Raw genomic sequence first — 14784 nt, forward strand, 5'->3', positions numbered from 1 at the left:
TTCTAATGAATCTCTGTTTGCTCTATAGGTCTTTCCCCCTTGTGTGATAAGAGGAATATGGTGATGTAAAATTTTGGATAATAAATAAATAAATAATAAAAAGAAAGATCTATGCTGTATACTGGTTTCACTACAGAAGCAACACTACAGAGATGTATATATGAATATAAATGTTCCATAGCTCCCTCCAATTTTATCTACTAAATATATATATATATATTTCAAATAGCTTTTTTTCTTAATTTAAGAATATATGACCATTCTAAAATATTTAGAAAAGGTAGACAAGTAAGAAAATTGAATCACAAGTCATCTCCCATTCTGAGGTAACCACTGTTGATATTTTGGTATAGAGCTTTCAAATTTCCCCCAAGATGTTTATTTATTAAAAATGATAACTACTTGGGGCACCTAGGTGGCTTAGTCAGTTAGGTGTCTGTCTTCAGCTCAGAGTGATCCCAGGGTCCTGGGATCAAGCCCTGCATCGAGCCCCACATCCGAGCCTGCTTCTCCCGCCCCCTCTGCTGCTCCCCCTGCTTGTGCTCTCTCTCTCTCTGTCTCCCAAATAAGTAAATAAAATATTTTTAAAAATTGGTACCAACTTTTTTGTCCACTAATATCTGTGGGCATTCTTCCATATCATTAGAATGGAAAATCCTGCATTTCCTAAAGCATGGTATGTAATGTGCCACAATTCATGTATGAGATTTTTTGGTATTGCATGAATACATTTTAAACATTTTCAGTGATTACATTTTTTTGTGAGTAATTGAAAAATACAGGCTATTGAGCCTGTAATTTTGCAGATACTGTTGCTTCTGCAGATATTGTAACAAGGCTAAGGAAGGGAAACACAGTGATAATCAACCTGAAGAAAAATGTGTGGATTATAGTGTGATCCTCAGTTATGCCCATGAATATCTCAGATGACTTCTTGGAATTGAGTGGTGCTCAACCCTGTCAGGCCCAGTGTTTCCTTTTAATGACAATGTTTTATCTCATGTCAAATTCTGAAATGATAGTCATAGATAGCCTGCCTTTGTATATAATTTAATAAATGTCAATATAATGTCCTACCCTGGATAAAAGGAGAAACTAAAGAAAATAATTCGTATAAATGAATACACATTTTAGTAGTTAAATGCTTGAGCTTGATTACGGTGGGAATATAATGGGAGATTTGCTGAGAATATGAAGCTGCCAGTGTAGACAGATACAGGTGAGTTTCAGGGTGACTTTAGGGCACCATGGCTATTGGGTAGGCTGATTTTTCCAAAATTGTGAACAATGATTGGTGAAGTGGTAAAGAAAATAGAGTATGGTCTTGCCTGATACACAAAGCTGCTGCATTTCTGGAAAAAAAAAATCAGTGTATATTAAAACTGTGCAAAAATTTTGCATTTGCATGTTAGAAAGATTAAGGTCTAGCTTAGGTAATTAAAAATTATGAATAATATTTAGGTCTGGCTTGCTAGTTTTTTCACTGACTTGGATATTCTGTGAGACATAAAGTCACTTGGAATTATCAATCAATTCTTGTTCACATGGGAACATGCCTTGCATTGCAGGCTAACATCTCTGGCCCCTGCCTAACACAGCCAGGAGTGCTTCCAACCCCTAATGATTGCAAAAACCAAAAACACAAATTTCTGAAATGCTTTCTAGGCTGTTGCACAGTTCCTGAGGGCGATTAGTGAAAATCACACAGAGGGCTAGTGTGGATTCTTGTATACTGACTGTCCATGCAACAGCTATGCTCTTTTCTGAAGTACATCAAAGGATCACTTCTGGAAGTTAAAAATCATTTAGTATGCCAGGTATGTAGAAATATACATAACCGCCATTCAGAATCAGATATGCACTTCATTTCTTTCCTTCACTGAGCCTATTGTACATTGGTGGTGCAAAAAGATTTCTAATGCAGAAAGATGAAGTTTATGACAGGGTATTAATTGTGATCCGATTAAATTAGTCACATTTTTTTGCTAGGTAGAGGCACCAAAATCAATGCATTAATAGCATTACTTTGTATTCTTTTTTTAAATTGGAGAATAATTTACATACAATATTAAATTAGTTTCAAGTGTACAATATAGTGATTTGGTAGATAAATACATTACGAAATGGTCACAATAGTCTAGTTACCTTCCAACACTATACAAAGTTGTTAACGATATTATTCACTACATTCCCTTTGCTGTACAATAGATCCCTATCTGGAAGACTGTACCTCTTAATTATCCATCCCCTGTCCACCTCCCCACTGGCAACCATCAGCTTGTTCTCTGTGTCTATGATTTTCTGTTTTGTTTGTTCATTTGTTTTCCTTTTTGTATTGTATGTATAAGTGAAATCATACAGTATTTGTCTTTCTCTGACTTATTTCACTTTGTGTAATACCATCTAGGTCTATCCATGTTATCATGAGTAGAAAGATTTAATTCTTTTTTATGGATGAGTAATATTCATATATATATGAATATAATTATATATATTATTTATATATGTTAATATTAAAATAAACAAATTTTATAAGCAATATAAATACATTAACTCTTTCACTCCATGAGCATGGAATGTCTTTCCATTAATTCGTATCGTCTTTAAGTTTTTTCATCAGTGTCTCACAGTCTTTCATCTCCTTGGTTAAACTTATTCCTAGATATTTTCTTCTTTTTGATGCAACTATAAATGGGATTGCTTTCTTAATTTTTCTTTTTGATAGTTCATTATTAGTGTATTAGAAATGCAATGTATTTTTGTGTATTGATTTCATATCCTGCAACTTTACTAAATTCATTTATTAGTTCTAATAGTTTTTTTTCATGGAGTCTTTAGGGTTTTCTACATATAGTATCATGTTATTGCAAATAGTTTTCCTTCTTCCTTTCCAATTTGAATGACTTTTCTTTTCCTTGACAAATTGCTGTGGTTAAGACTTCCAATACTATGTTGAATAAAAGTGGAGGAGTGAGCATCCTTGTCTTGTTCCTGATCTTTGAGGAAAAGCTTTCAGTTTTTCACCACTGAGTATGATGCTAGCTGTGGGTTTTTCATATATGGCCTTTATTGTGTTAAGGTATGTTCCCCCATACCCACTTTGTTGAGAATTTTTATCATTAATGGATGGTTAGTTCTGTCAAATGCACTTTCTGCTTCTATTGAGATGATCATATGATTTTTATCCTTTGTTTTGTAATGTGGAATATCACACTGATTGATTTGCAGATGTTCAACCATCCTTGCATCACTGGAAAAAATCCCACTTGATCACAGTGTATGATCCTTCTAATATATTTTGTGTATCTTTTGTTGAGAATTTTTGCATCTATGTGCATCAGGGATATTGGCTTATAGTTTTCTTATAGTGTCTTTGTCCAGTTTAGGTATCAGGGTAATGCTGGTCTTGTATAATGGGTTTGGAAGCATTCCTTTTTCTTCAATTCTTTGGAATAGTTTGGGAAAGATAGCTATTAACTTTTCTTTAAATATTAGGTAGCTTTCACCAGTGAAGCTATCTGATCCTGGACTTTTGTTTGTCAGGAGGTTTTTAATAACTGATTCAATTTCATTAAGAGTGACTGGTCTGTTTATATTTTCTATTTCTTCCTGATTCAGTCTCAGAAGATTCTGTTTCCTGTGAATATATCCATTTCCTCTAGGCTGTCCAATTTGTTGGCATATAATTGTTTTAGTAGTCTCATGATTTTTCACATATCTGTGGTATCAGTTTAAGTTCTCTGCTTGCATTTCTGAATTCATTTATTTGAGTCCTTTCTCTTTTTCTGTTGACGAATTTGGCTAAACGTTCCTCAAATTTTATTTTTCAAAAACCAGTTTTTAATTTCATTGATCTTATCTATTTTCTTTTCATCTCTACTTCATTTATTTCCACTCTGATCTTTATTATTTCCTTCCTTCTACCAATTTTGGGCTTTGTTTGTTCTTCTTTTTCTAGTTCTTTTTAGGTTTAAGGTTAGATTGTTTATTTGAGACTTTTCTTGTTCTTGAGGTCAGCCTGTATCACTATAAACTTTCCTCTTAGAACTGCTTTTGCATCCCACAGATTTTGGAATGTTGTGTTTTTATTTTCATTAGTCACAGGATTTTTTTTTATTTCCTGATTTCATCATTGATCCATTGTTTTTTTTAGAATAATTTTTTATTATGTTATGTTAGTCACCATACAGATATCCTTAGTTTTTGATGTAATGTTCCATAATTCATTATTTGCGTATAACACCCAGTGCACCATGCAATATGTGCCCTCCTTAATACCCATTACCAGCCTATCCCAATGACCCATTGATTGTTTAGATTGTTGTTTAGTCTCCATGTTTGTTTTCCCAGTTTTCTTCCTGTAATTGATTTCTAATTTCATACTATTGTGATCAGAAAAGATGCTTGATATGATTTCAATCTTGAATCTAATGAGACTTGTTTTATGGCCTGAAATGTAATCTATACTGAAGAATGTTTCATGTGCACCTGAGCAGAATGTGTATTCTTCTGTCTTCGATGGAATGTTCTGTATATATCTAATAAGTCCACCTAGTCTAATATGTCATTTAAGGTCAATGTTTCTTAATTTCCATCTGGATGATCTATCCATTGATGTAAGTGGAGCGTTAAAGTCCCCTATTATTATTGTATTATTGTCAATTTCTTCCTCTGTGTCTGTTAATATTTGCTTTATATATTTAGCTGCTTTTATGTTAGGTGCATAAATATTTATAATTATTATATCTACTTGTTGTATTTCTCCTTTTGTCTCTTCTTACAGCTTTTGTTTTAAAGTCTATTTTGGGGCACCTGGGTAGCTCAGTCTGTTGGTCATTCTGCCTTCTGGCTCGGGTCATAATCCCTGGGTCCTGGGTTGGAGACCTGCCTTGGCCTCCCTGCTCAGCAGGGAGTCTGCTTCTCCCTTTCCCTTTGCTCCTCCCTCTGCTCCTCCCCCTGCTCGTGCATGCGCTCTCTCCCAAATACATAAATAAAATCTTTAAAGATAATAAAAATAAAGTCTATTTTGTCTGATATACATATTGCTACCCCAGCTTTCTTTTTGTTTCTATTTGCATGGAATACCTTCTTCCATCCCTTCACTTTCAGTCTGTGTGTCTTTAGATCTGAAGTAAGATCGAGTCTCTTGTAGGCCTCATATAGATGGGTCATATTTTCTTTTTTTTAATCCATTCACCCACCCTTTCTTTTGATAGAGCATTTAATCCATTTACATTTAAAATAATTATTGGTAGGTATGTATTTATTTCCATTTTATTAATTGTTTTCTGATTGTTTTGTAGTTCTTTTTTTTTGGTATATGAATATTTAATATTGTCATGTTTTCACCATCAAAACTTATGATTTTGGTCTGTCCTTCTTACCTTTGTAAAAGGCCAAAAGAGAGACATTGGCTATTTTGACAACCTTAAAGCAAGTGCCAGGAATGTCACAGACAGTATGACCTTTGTGACCAAATCCAGCAACCAGAGCCTCATCATTTTCCTCAATAAAATTCAAACAACTATGTTGGGTTTCAAAGGCTGTGATTTTTTTTTTTTTTTTTTTTTTTTTTTTTTTTTTTTTTTTTGCTGTTCTTGATCAGCTGGACCTGACATACTCTCTGATGGCAGAATTTGGCTGTTTGGCTTCAATCCCTATTTTTTCCAGCACAACCCCTTTTGCATGGGAATTGCTTCTTCGAAAAGGATTGGCCTTCAGAGCTATGCTCAAATGGGCTTTCTTGTCCTATTTATCATGCCACTTCTCATCTCGTTGGCGGCTATTGAGCTTCCTGGAAGTATGAAGACCATGACACTTGCCCATCCTGCCAGCACCATGGGCCTGATCAAAAGAGCTGTAGTTCTTTCCTTTCCTCTTGTCTCTTCCCTTGTGATTTGACAATTTTCTTAGTGTTATGTTTGGAGTTCTTTCTCTTTATTTTTCTGTGTATCTATTATAGGTTTTTGGCTTATGGTTTTCATGAGGTTCATATATAACCACCTATGTATTTAGTACTCTTTTAAGTTGGTGGTCACTTAAGTTGGAACACATTATAAAAGCACTATTTTTTTATTTCCTTTCCACCATGTTTTATGTTTTTGATGCCACATTTTACATCTTTTTATTTTGTGTATCATTATCGTAAACTTTTTACTACTTTTGTTTTTTAACCTTTACACTAGCTTTGTAAGTAGCTGATCCACTACCTTTACTATATATTCGCCTTATTGGTGAGATTTTTTTCTTTCATATATTTTCTTTCTTAGTTCTAGTTTTGGCTTTTTCTTTTCCAATTAAAGAAGTCCTTTGATTTTTTTTTTTTTTTTATTTTTTGAGAGAGAGAGTGGGGGCAGGGAGAGGTAGGAGAGAAAGAGAATCTTAAGCAGGCTCCACCTTCAGCATGGAGCCCAACACGGGGCTCCATCTCACAACCCTGAGATCATGACCTGAGCTGAAATCAAGAGTCAGATGCTTGACTGAGACACCCAGGCACCCCATCCTTTGATATTTCTTATAATAAAGCCTATTTAGTGGTAATGAACTCCTTTAGGTTTTGCTTAGCTGAGAAACTTTTTATCTCCCTTTCAATTTTGAATGATAACCTTGCCCAGTATTCCTGGTGGTAGGTTTTTCCCCTTTCAGCACTTTGGAAATATCATGTCACTGTTTTTCAGCCTGCAAAGTTTCCACTTGAAAAACCAGCTGTTAGTCTTACAGCAGTTCCCTATACATAACTAATCACTCTTCTCTTGCTGCTTTCAAGATTCTCTGTTTGTCTTTAATTTTTGACATCCTAATTACAATGTATCTTGGTGTTCATCTTGTTTGGGACTCTCTGTGATTCCTGGACCTGGATATCTGTTTCCTTTGTCAAGTTAGGGAAGTTTTCAGCTACTATTTCTTCAAATAAGTCTTCTGCCCCCCCCTTCTCTCTGGGACCCCTAAAATATGAATGTTAGTATGCTTGATGTTGTCCAACAGGTCCCTTTAACTACCTTCATTTTTTTAAAGTTCTTTTTTCTCTTCTATTTGGGTGATTTCTACTACCCTGTCTTCCAGATTGCAGATCCATTATTCTGTATCACTTAATCTGCTGTTTATTCCCTCTAGTGTACTGTTGATTTCTGTTATTATATCCCATAGGTCTGATCGGTACTTTCTTACATTCAGAGTCTTAATTGAAGTTCTCACTGTGCTCATTCAATCTTCTCCTGAGTTCATAAAGTAAATGTCTTTGTGACAATTACTTTGAACTCTATTGGGTTGATTGCTTATCTCTGCTTTGTTCAGTTCTTTTCCTGAGGTTTTGTTTTGTTCTTTCATTTGAAACATACTCCTCACTCTCCTCATTTTGCCTAACTCTGTTTCTATATATTAGATAATTCTACATCTCCCAGTCTTAAAGGAGTGGCCTTATGTGGGGATGTCCTGTGGGGGCCTAGAAGCGCAGTCCCCCTGGTCACCGGAACCAGGTGTTCCAGGGGTGTCCTGTGTGTGGGCTGCATGCACCCTCCTGTTGTGGCAGGGTCGTGACTGCTGCAGGTGTAGTGGTGGGTGGGACTGGCTCAGGGCCTGACTTTGTTATATCTGTTTTTATGGTTATCTGACACTTAAGGTAATTACACTACACTTTTACTTATGTAATGATTTAAAAAAATCACCTTTAAATTCTCTTATTTCAGTAAAGTGTGAGAGAATTTAAAGAAGGTATTAAGTAGATATTAGTGCAGGTGGTGCTATTCCAAAGATAGCACATGAATGATTAAAGTTCTAGAAAACTTCACCTACAACATTATTTGCATGAGTTAAACATAATCCATTTTACCACTTTTCTAATATGGAGCTTCTAATTTGTTTTCTATTATGAACAATGCTTCAAAGAATGAACCTCTTAGAGCTAAATATTATTCATATCCATGATAATTCCCTTAGGAGAATTCACAGACGTGGAATTGTCAGGTGGAAGGGCAATGATTATATTATTTTAAAGTTTGAAATTAGTGTTCACTAACCATTTCTCTAAGTTTTTATTGAGACATGTAGGAGGTTGGTAAAGCAGTATTTATGACCCAGAGGAATACTTTCTTCTTTGTTAATCAAAAGGTTGCCTAATGCAATTGCCTTCAAGTGTGTTCCAGGACCACATGACAATTCCTTCCACCATGGGGAAGCTTGTGGTGGGGAAAATGCTTGGTTGGAAGATCTGGTTTGTAGCTGATGTTACCCTTTCCACTTAATTAGCTTTGTGATATTGTGCAAGTCACAACCTCTCTAAGTTATAATTTTCTCACTCATAAAATTGTACTAAAAATAATATGCTGTTTACCTCACTGAGCTGTGAAGATTAAATGAAATGATATGTGCGAAAATGGCTTGTAAATGCTAAAACATGATGTAAAATGTTAGTTGTTAGTGTTATAAAAGTGTAATATATGTTCCCCTCTTGAGAGATTTTGCAAGTACAAGTCTCTGGCTTCACAGATAACAAGTCATCTCATGAAATGCAGATAATTTTTTAATGTCATATGGGGACAGTATCTAGAAAAAGTGAACGGTATGAAAGAGAGTTAAATTCCAGTGAAAATCTATTTCTTTACTGATAATTCTTTCCCATTCTCTCCTCTGCAAACACTAAAACTTAGTATGGCATTGCAGCCAACACTAATCCTGGGTTGGGCATTCTTCCTTATCATTAAATCTCAGTGAAGACATCAGTTACTCAGAAGTCCCACTACTTGTTAATCTAGAATTGGTCTGGTGGCTCAGAATTTCTGAGTTTGGGGCAGTTAGCTATTTCTGGTACAAGTAGATTGTCAGAAAAACTAATGATCTTCCCCAAGACTCTGTTCTCTTCCCATGATGCATATTATCTGAATGGTTTCTTGTCATGGGTGGGTGGATTCAGGTAAAAATCATCCAATGAGCTGTCTATCAGAGAACAATGATGTTGACAAAATCCAGAGAGTAGAGCCCAGCATGAATGCAGCGTGTTCAGAAGGGCAGGGGGCTAATACTGAGGGCACCTGGGTTTAGATTTAGCTCTGCCACTTAACTACCTGGAATCTGAATTTCTTCATCTGTAAAATAAGGGAGTTAGATTAAAATTAGTCACTAGGTCTCCAAGGTCTCTGCTCATAGTAAGATTCTATGATTCTAAGGCTCAGTTAAGAAATAAAGGGATTAACCTTCCCAACCTCCCACCATGGGCAAGAGAGAAAATGCTGTAGCCAGAGGGTCTCAGCTGGGCCTTTGGGAGTAGCAAGGATTCTATTTTGTGACATCATAATATCCAGCCCAGGCTCAGCCGTGGCTACTGAACATCAGCTATTGATGTATTAGAGGTGGGACGCTACCTGACAGAGCTAGAAGGAATCAGCCAGCCATGACTCCAGTTCAGGTATGTAACAATTGCTAAGCTTAGAACAGAAATTGCTGGTATCTAAAAAAACAGGTGGAGAAGACCATAAGATGAGTGTATCTTCAGGCTTAGGAATAATAGTATAAGCACAGAGACTATGAACTAGATACTTTACAATAAAGTGATCAGAAAAAAGGCCAAAGGTAGTCTCACCAGAAAGAGAGTTGAGGTACATCCTCCCAACTGCCAGACTTCTTTATTGTCATGAAGCCAGATGAGGACATTTCCAAGACAGTTAGCCCCTCACTGTTCTCTCCCCAGCTACCGCAAAAATGAAAAAGAAACAGTTGCCTCAAGAAGTCAGTGTAAAATTACTTTGTAAAGTAGTTTACATTTATTGCCTGATAATGTTTATTCTTTTGATAGCTTCTCCCCACAATGACAGGGAAAAATAAACTAAACAAAAAATTTAACCGAAAGAAGTATTTTAATAGAAGACAGTGTAAAAATAGGAATAAAAGTAATAAAAAGAGGAGAAATAAATTTATTATGGGTTAGCCACCAAGATTAATTCTAAAGTCTGGTTTTGAGATTTCAAGGTTTAAAAGGCAAAAGGTCATCATCTTCTATAAACAGTGAAAGAGAAGGGCCTTATGGTTGAGAAGTAGGTAAAATAGTTCAGCTGGAACCATTTACAGCTCCTCGCCCTCTAAAGAACTCACGCCAGTGAAATCATCGCTGGGGATGCGGACATTTCTGTTTTCTTTACCTTGCCTTGGGGTTTTTGGCTTCTAAAGTATTTGTTTCTTCCTGGAGTCTTGGGGCCCTGAGAGGCCCGAGTGACTGGCAAATAGCTGTTCTGTTTACCAGTAGGGCGGAGCATGGGGTGGGTGCCAGGTCCTGACTCATCTCCATTGGCCTCCCTCCGTGTCTCAGCACACTGCGACCCCAAAGCCGAGCACAGGACTGTTCAGGCAGGCACGCTGAGATTTGCCTGCAAGAGCTAAGTTTATTGCCACATTCCGTCAGTAGAAGCAGTAGTCTAATGTTCTGACAGGTAGATTAGTTGCCCACAGGAGACCCCACCAGCAATAGACAAGGAGAGGGGAGACCCAATCTCTAACCACAGGACACAATTTTAACACTCTCTGGTCTCCAATACATCAGGAATAAATATATCTCAGCAGTAAGACAAACACTGTATACACTATAAAAGTAATAACCTAAAGCATGTCAATAAATACAGAGGTCCACATAAAAAGAAATTAACTCTAATATAGACCCAACTTCCCTCTAGAGAAGCCACTATAATTTCTACAATTATATTATGATCCAACCTTTTAAGTCCTTGAAAATTAAAACTTCATCAGTCCAATTTTTAGAATTCATTCACAGTCAGTGACAACTAAATTGAGGTCTAACCTAAAATAATATCCAAAAAACATAGAATGTCCTAACTTGTCTACACATATTTATTGTCTATAATGTTCTCTGACCATTGTGTTAGTCTCATACCACAGAATTTTAGAGCTGGAAGGGAACTAAGAATCATCCATTCCAATGTCCTCATTTCCAGAAGAAGAAACCAGCATAGAGTGGTTGTGTCTTGACTTAGGTCATTAAGTTAGTGAGTGCTAGCTTGGGGACCATAGCTTAAAGCCTCTTATTTTCAGCCTGGTGGCTTCTTCAATACTCCCTGACCCTAGTCATGCTGAATGAATTTATTGGTTCATATTTCAGCTGTTTTAGAATACCCTAAGAGAGGAAATCCCATTTTACTCCCTTGATGTGGTTATTGGTAAATTCAAGTACTCTATGTAGGTGACACTAATCACCAAAGCTCTCCTAGCCTTTACAACTCCAAATAAAATAAGCTTTGGTCAAGGTCAAGAAAAGGCGCCTAAGACCCCGTTGAACAGGCTAAGATAACAATGAAAATATATCCAGGGAAATCAACACATTACTCTGCCTTGAGGCCTGATTAGAAGTAGCTTGCTGGGGAAAAAAACAAAAACAAAAACAAAAACAACCAAAAAGGCATGTATACCATTAACAGCATTTTTTGCTTTATAATAAATACACAAACTTTCTGTGGCCTTGTCTTTTCCAGTTTAGGCAGATCACTTTGTTCACGTGTATGTGTGTGGATACTCTGTGTGCACTCCATAAATGTATGTATGAGTGGGCACTTCATCTGGCAGGCGTGGCTATTATACCCTCTGTGGTAACTGGCCTATTCTGATTACCTAATATGTCTCCTTTATGAGCCTTTTCTAACTTACCCTGCAAATTAATACTTTATTTGGAGTTACTTTGATAACTTAGGAGTTGCCTTAGATTCATTTGTTTTATGTAGAGCTGTATACGTCTTGCATCTCTAATTAATCTGTAAGTTGAGCCCAGGCACTCCCTGGATACAGATACTCAGAGCTTTTCCCAATTTAATTCATTGCAAATATATTAATATCTGTCTAAAGTCCCCAAATCTGAAAGAAAATGAAATGAAGAATTGCTAAATATAAATATAGATCTCATTTTCATAGTCATCAGTTCCAGAGGTCTGATGAATATTTTCTAGGTCACTGGATTGTTTTCTAACCAACTGAAAAGTATGTGTCCTATAAGGATCTTCCATATATTTCTAGCTATCCACATAGATTATCTTTAAAAAAAGAATTATTAAATGATCACTAATAGAAAAGAACATTCCATCATGGCATAGGGTTTAAACAGGGTTGTGGTAGTATCTCTCAGCTTCCATATTGATTTCAAAGGTTGGGTAATATATTGAGTAATTTCACACATACTATAGCATAAAACTACAGGAGAAAGTTGATTATGAAAAATGGAGGGATAAAAAGAGCTTTAGTTTCAGATTCTTCATTGTGAGTTTTGAATTCTCAAATCTCTCCAGTAAACCGAAACACAGGTGTGCCAAATGAACTTCTGAAATGTTTTCCATCAAATTATCCAAAAAGATGCATCCTGATAAGTCTTATTTAACAGCCTTGGGAGGAAAAAAAAAAAAAGTAAAGAAAGCTACCTCACTAGAGATCAAGACATTTGATTCTTTCTCTTGCTGCCACCACCTGGGGTGCCTTGGCATCTGGCCACACCTGGATCTCTGACATATACAGGACTTTCCTTTATCCCAGCCCAGCCTCCATGCCTATTCTCCTAAGAATTGTGCAATGAGACCTTTGTAACCTGAGGCCTGTGAAGTCTGGAAAGGAATGTGACACAGAGCCAACAGACGTTGCTGCCACCGGGGCAAAGAAGGAGCTTTCCTGCTGTTCACATGGTGCCTGGGGGAATCTCAGAAAGGGAAACGTATGCTCTAAAAGGAGTGGGAATGGAGCCCTGGGCAAGACTGTGAAGCAATCACTCCAGTGTCTTTTTCCCCTTGTCTTTGCCCACCTCCAGAGTCATGTTTCATGCTGTTCCCAAGAGTAATCTCAGATCCATTTTTGAACCACTTCCATTCCTACTCCTAACTGCACCCCTGTTGAAAGCTGTGAGTTGTAAGTCTCATTCTTCCAGCGCCCCTGTACATGCTAAAGGATGATCCTAATGGGGCATTCCATATTAAATAGTGATGTTGATGGTAGACTGACAGGCGCTTCTGGCAAGACAGCTAGAGAGATCTTTGTGATCCGAAGCCTATTGGTACTTATCAGCTAGCAACAAAATCTCTTCTCCCCACTGCCCCCACATATCTTCCTCCTCCATGACAAGTGCACAATCTGACCACTGGCAATATTGAGCTTGTCCCACCTTCATTCCTCTGCCCGGGGAATTATGTAATGAGCTGAGTCATGAGGACCCTTCTTTTAAGTTGCCCAAACATGACAATGACCACACAAGTGGATCTCTAACTAAAAGGAAGAACTAAAAGGAAGTGAAAGACTTAACCCTCAGTCTTGCACTGTTTAGTACAACTAAATATAACTAACTGTAAAGGACAAGTCCTGTATTTTATCAATATTGCTTGTAAGCCAAAGGTGGTGCCTAAAAAACAGACTTTTTAGCCAGTTGAGAAGACAACTTACTTGACAATTAGAATAGCAGTATTCCTCTCCTCCTTTTAACCATGTTTAGAATGCAAAGTCATTATTATTAGAAGAGGGGGAAAGCATTTCTTTTATGTTAGAATAGGTTCTTTTCTATGTTAGGAACTGATACTATCTCACACCTCTAACCAACATATCATCTCTTGATGTACTCTGTCCTTTCAAGGTGGTTACTGTCCTTTCTCCTTTCTTCTCCAAATGAATTCAGTGTCAGTTTCAATCCACTTTGTGTTTTTTGAAAACTTAATGTATGACAATTTAAAAAAACCTACATGTTGGGCATAAATTGGGCTCTTAAGGAATTAGTTAGGGAAACAATATACACACCCATGAAGAGTTCAAAAGCAAAAAAGGAACGGCATAACTATGTGGAAAATGTTTGCATTGTGGACTTCAAAGTGCCCCAGGAGCTGAGTGCAGAGTAGAGGTGAATGTCCTGAGAGTTCAGGTTGCTCCTCACAGCACAGTTGGGACTTGAAGAGAAACAGTAGTGATTGACCCAAGCTTGGAGAGAAAAACAATTTTCTAGTGCAAATTTCAGCCCTGGCACAACAGGTCTTCTCCCACTCACAGACCTTATCTCCACTTTCCCTGTACTTTTACAAATCCTTCTCTGCACGCAAGGCAAACAATTCACATGACTTCGTTGGGGTATGGAAAACAGGAGTCATGGAAACGTGCCACACCAGAAAAGATGAAACCAGCCCTAATAGGTGGTTTCTGTGAAAGGCCTCGCATGTGGTACCCTGGGTTGTGTCTGGTTTTAATAATGGACATGGGCTTCCTGACCTTATACCCAAAAGTCGACACATTCCATACTTACTTCATTATCTTCCTCCAAATGTGCTCTCCTTTTGTGATTCCCATCTCAGCCAATGACCTCACTATATTCCCAGTTACTCTGGCTAGCATTGTGAGTCCTCTCTGATACCTGGGTCTCTCCTCCCCTTCACTTGGTCATCAAGCTCAGGAGGTTATCTCCACATCTCTTTCAAATCCATCACTTCCTGCTAGTTCTGCTTGCTGCTGCCCTGGGGCATGCTCTCATCCTCTTTCCCTAAGATCACCCATCTCCTCAACTTCATTTCTCTGTACTCTGCTGTTCACATTTTTCTAAAGTAAGTACTGGAGGTTATCATTTGCCAGATTAAAAACAGCCGAAGTTTTCCCACTGTTTAAAAAATGAAGATCAGGGGCGCCTGGGTGGCACAGCGGTTAAGCGTCTGCCTTCGGCTCAGGGCATGATCCCGGCGTTATGGGATCGAGCCCCACATCAGGCTCCTCCGCTATGAGCCTGCTTCTTCCTCTCCCACTCCCCCTGCTTGTGTTCCCTCTCTCACTGGCTGTCTCTAT

General features: G+C 37.4%; 1 protein-coding gene and 1 pseudogene across 1 annotated transcript in view; one reads left to right on the forward strand and one right to left on the reverse strand.

Annotated features, from left to right (window-relative positions):
• Positions 1-5358: 5358 nt before the first annotated feature.
• On the reverse strand, positions 5359-5826 carry LOC109489173 (annotated as a pseudogene).
• Positions 5827-9339: 3513 nt separating this feature from the next.
• The window catches only part of DNAJC5B (DnaJ heat shock protein family (Hsp40) member C5 beta), a 78064-nt gene continuing 72619 nt past the window's right edge, over positions 9340-14784 (forward strand). The window contains exon 1 of the mRNA XM_011221201.3: positions 9340-9400. The gene's annotated coding sequence lies outside the window, so the exon portion shown is untranslated. The remainder of the gene's footprint in view (positions 9401-14784) is intronic.

Source organism: Ailuropoda melanoleuca, chromosome 9 (assembly GCF_002007445.2).
Source record: "Ailuropoda melanoleuca isolate Jingjing chromosome 9, ASM200744v2, whole genome shotgun sequence".
Taxonomy (NCBI): domain Eukaryota; kingdom Metazoa; phylum Chordata; class Mammalia; order Carnivora; family Ursidae; genus Ailuropoda; species Ailuropoda melanoleuca.